The sequence below is a fragment of the Fundulus heteroclitus genome, chromosome 2 (assembly GCF_011125445.2).
Source record: "Fundulus heteroclitus isolate FHET01 chromosome 2, MU-UCD_Fhet_4.1, whole genome shotgun sequence".
NCBI lineage: Eukaryota > Metazoa > Chordata > Actinopteri > Cyprinodontiformes > Fundulidae > Fundulus > Fundulus heteroclitus.
In genome coordinates, this window is record NC_046362.1 from 2,434,078 (window position 1) to 2,439,038 (window position 4,961).

The 4,961-nt window shown below is 43.5% G+C and overlaps 1 pseudogene; it reads right to left on the bottom strand.

Moving 5' to 3' along the window:
- Window positions 1-3,337: 3,337 nt before the first annotated feature.
- On the bottom strand, window positions 3,338-4,489 carry LOC118565358 (annotated as a pseudogene).
- Between the last annotated feature and the right edge of the window lie 472 nt (window positions 4,490-4,961).

Below are 4,961 nucleotides of genomic sequence, written 5' to 3' on the forward strand. Positions count from 1 at the left end.
TGTGGAAGGCATGTTGGGATAACATAGGTTATGCTCGTCGCTGATAAGTCCATAATTGTTGTCTCCCAATTTTGGAATTCCGAATTGTAATAAATATATGTATGTTTTAAGTGTTTGGTCTCTGATCATTGTTCCTTTCCTTGCTGCCAAATCATCGAACCGGATGGGTGAGACGGGCCGTGGTAAAATGGAGCAGGAACGGACCTGCAGTTTTAACAGTGTCTGTGTTGAAATGATAATTTTTATCAATATATAGCTTGTTTTCCTGTTGTGTTTCTACATTATATATGACTATTTCTTTTTTTATATCAGCTCAAGAAAGATACAAATAAGTTGAGCAATTCACTTACTGTGATTGTGTGTTTAGCACTTACCGTATATTGTTTTCATACTGTATTTGATTTCTGATGCCACGGTTCCAAAAAACGACCAGCTAGTCTGTGGTGTCAGAGCTGAACCACTTATCATGCTGTGGAAACTTTTTATATATATATATATTATAAATCAGCATCTCCATACAGCTTGTCAGCAGAAGAAAGCACAAAGTGCTCTAAGATGTCCTGGCAGATGGCAGCGTCGACTGTGGACTTCACAAAACCTAGTGGACCAGAACCAGCAGATGACATGGCACCCCAGATCATCACTGATCGTGGAAACTTCACACTGGACCTCAAGCAACGTGGATTCTGCTTCTCTCTACTCTTCTTCCAGACTCTGGGACCTTGATTTTCAAATGAAAAATAAAGAGAAGAGGACTTTGGACCACTGAGCAACATTCCTGAGCAACAGTCCAGTTCTGTGTTTAAACACGATGGATGTGACTATTGCCCATGATCCCCCTCAGTGTGTCGTGGATCTTGATGCGCTGACTCCAGCCTCATTGTGAAGTTCCCTGAAATTCTTGAACGGATTTTGCCTCATGTTCCCTGTTGCTTCATCATTTCTGTATTAAAATATTGTTTTATTAGTCATTTGTAATGCTGGAACATTCTGACTGTGAGGTAGTGAGGTCAAGGGTCAGCAAGGTGAACCGAAGAAACAGCCTTAGTCAACAATTCCAGCTTCTGATGACTTTTTATTTTCAACAGGATTCAGAACACTCCCCCCTGAGCTTCCAACAGCTCTGTTTTATAATCAAGTGGAAACACACCTGCACTTGAGTGGACCAAACCACAATTAAACAGGGAAAAAGGAAAAAAAAACACATGAAAACTAAACAGAAAAACAAAAATACAATTATTAATCTGATTTACAAACTCCTCTGTATAATAAAATGATCTGAAAAATAAACCAGGTAATACCAAAGAAGTCAAGTTACTTTAAAGAAAAACAAAGCAATACTCCTAAAGAAACCCTCTAATTGGTAGAACCCAGCCAGACAATCAGTGACATCACTCAGTCACTTAAGCAGGAAGTACTGGGCCGGCCCCTCCCATACTCCTGCAGATCTACAAGGACAAACAATGGTGAGTAAAAAGGAAAACAAATATAAATATACTTTGAAACCAAATAAACAAATTCAACCAATAATCCAGGAGTAGCTTTAACCTAAACATATAGATGGAAACTGCAACCTAATGCTAACACAAACAAACCCGGGATAGTAAGTGGAGCAGAGCTGCAAACTAATGTTTAAATTTAAGCAATATGGCCATCTACAGAAAGTAAATGAATCAGAAATAAGAATAAGGGACAAATGGTGAACACAAACTAAACCACTTTGTCACACTGACAAACAAGGTATTAGCTTTTGGTTCGCTGTAAATCTAATAATAAAAATGTTATTGAAAAGAGGTAAATGTTTAAACTTTTAAACTGCTTGTTGAATAAATCCATTAGTTTTGATTTGAGTTTGATTTGAAGGAGTGAAATAAATGAGCTTGTTGATCATTTTGTAATTTATTTAGATGCTTGTGCACCTCATCCTATTCCCAAAAACTGCACACTGCCAATACATGGTCAGGGTGATGTATGCCGTAGTGGTCATGGTGGGAGTGCATGCAGCTAAAACTGCTCCCCCAGTCAGTGGCAGCTCTCTACTAGAGGTGTGATTGTAGCTGAAGCTTCTGACAGCACTGGTGAAGACGCTCAGGGTCAGCACAGTGCGCCTACCCCTCTCCTCCCTCTGAGTCATGTCTAGTTAACTTTGGATAAGTGCTGTTGTTGGAGCTTTCTGTCCTCATTAAATTATTCGGTCTTTAACACAAACATGAATCATGAAGCTCGTTATTAATTTAGCCCAGAATCGGATCACCGCTGAGCGCAGCAGTGCAGACGTTGCAGAAGGTGCAGAGGCCTTTCACATTAGTGTCCTGCAGAAACATTCAGCTGAACTTGTCAAATGTGCAGCATCCAGCTCAGAGGACCTTTTATTTTCTTCACTGTGACACCATTGCAGGACTTGTCAGGTGTGTCCAGGTCAGGTGGACCTGAAGACAAACCAGTGACAGCTATGACCACACTGATATTAGAGGTTAGGAAAACAGGTCTGCTGCTCAGAAACCGATTGTTTTGCCCAATGTCAATGCCGTCTATGTTACCTCACAACTACACGATACAAGGACCCACCCTACTCTCCCTCCCCAGCTTGGCAGTTTAGGTGGACAGTGCCAACTTCTCCTCAGCTTTCTCTCTGGTCTGTCTGCTGTTTATTCTCTGATGTTCACTAATAAACCTCTGGGGCCAGAAACAGAACAGCTGCATTTATACTGAGGTTTATTCACACGCAGGCGGACTCTCTTTACCAATTGTAATCAGTCTGTCAGCCAAACAAATTACACTCAAGTAATCAAATGACACTTAGCCTGACGGAGGATGGTATGTAATAATTATCTAGTGGTCCCAGGTTGTAATATTCTTGTGATATGCAGAAACCAGCTTTTATCTTCTGTTCTGTTTCATCTAGCTATCAGGATCTCTGTGTTTCAATCCTTGTTTGTGAAAAAACAAAACTTACATAGCTGTGTGTGGCTGACCAGCTTGGTAGCAAAGATGGTGCATTCATGCACTGCAAAAAGGGAACTAAAAATAAGTAAAAATTTCTTGAAATTAGTGTATTTATCCTTGATTTGAGCAGGTAGATAAGATTATTTGCCAATAGAATGAGATTTTTGCACTTAAAATAGGAACAATTCATCTCTAAAATAACATAATTAGACATCCTGCACTTGAAATAAGACGATGGAGATGAATTGTTCCTATTTTAAGTGCAAAAATCTTATTCCATTGGCAAATAGTCTTATTTAACTGCTCTAATCAAGGAAAATTACAATGATTTCAAGAAAATTTCACTTACTTTTAGTTCTGTTTTTGCAGTGTGGACCATTGGTAATCTATGTAATCCATAGAAAAATGACTAACATATCAATCTGTCAGTCTTATCAGAAGACTTCATTGTCGCTGAGCCGGTGCCTATGTCCAACGGTCATAGGGCGAGGGTACAACGTGGGTACACCATGGGTAGGTCACCTGTCCATTACAGGACAATGATGAGACACACAGGAGAAACAACCTTGCAGACACACAGTCACACCTTAGGTCAGTTAAGGGTAACCTGTCGAGCTTGTGTTTTGGTCTGTGGGATGAAGCTGAAATATCCAGTGAACCCATACATGAACAGGGAGAAGATGCAAATTCCAAGCAGGAGGATTCAAACCATACCACTCTAAATATGTCAGGTATTGTATTCAAGAAGTAGTCTGCGAGTGTAACAATTAGTATTTTGGTACCAGCAGCGACTGGATATATTGCACAGCTAAAATCACAGCAGAGTTCTCTTACCTTAAACAGTCACAGGATGTTGGCAACCATGATGGAAACAGAGCTGGCTGATGCCCCAATGACACCAACAACTTTATCTGGCTCGGCAAAGATGGTTGGCTCTCCGTTAGCACAACGGACATCGGAGCCATCCCTCTCAATGAGTGCCTGGACAAACGTTAGTGATTGCTCCAGGGCATAGGTGTCACGTGAACAGGTGTCCAGGATGTGTGCTCCTAGTGTCACATTAGGCAAAAGGTCCGGGTCCTTGTTGATGAGGTCTATAGCAAACAGCATTGCCTCCAAGCGATGGATTCCCTTCTCCTTCTTCAGCTCACCTCAGGGGATGCCCCTTTCCCCTCGGGCATGCACAGGGAACAAGCCGACAAGGATGATGTCACCATCTAGACGAACTGAGTGAGCATACTCCTGCGTAGGCTCCTGGGAATCTACTAGTGTAGTAGGCTCCTGGGAGGTGGAGCCTAGCAGCCAGCAGCTCTTCAGCATCAGCAGTGAGAGGACAAAACATCTAGAAATGGTTGGGTTCCAATCCTCAGCCATTTTGGAGTGAGTGGAGTTTCAGGAAAGCTATAGCGCAGTTAACAAGAATAAGCTACTGTGTGGTCGGGATAGGAAGAGCATTGAAAGTGAGCAATCTCCATCACACCTACAGAACCTTTGTCTTTTGTTTATTGCAGATGCCAGTGGTCAACATAACTGGGGCAGAACCTCAGAGCAATGGTTAGGGAGGCGCCGGACTACAGGCTAAAGGAGGCGCCGGACTACAGGCTAAGGGAGGCGCCGGACTACAGGCTAAGGAAGGCGCCGGACTACAGGCTAAGGGAGGCGCTGGACTACAGGCTAAGGGAGGCGGCGCCTGGCTCCTGGCTACAGGCGACGGCGCCTGGTTAATGGCTACAGGCGGCGGCACCTGGTTAATGGCTACAGGCGGCGGAGCCTGACTACAGGCAACTAAAGGAGCCTGGCTACAGGCTACTGAAGAGGGAGCCTGGCTACAAGCGACTGAAGAGGGAGCCAGGCTACAGGCGACTGAAGAGGAAGCCTGGCTACAGGTGACTGAAGAGGGAGCCTGGCTACAGGCGATTAAAGAGGGAGCCTGGCTACAGGCGACTGAAGGGGGAGCCTGGCTACAGGCGACTGAAGAGGGAGCCTGGCAACAGGCGACTGAAGAGGGAGCCTGG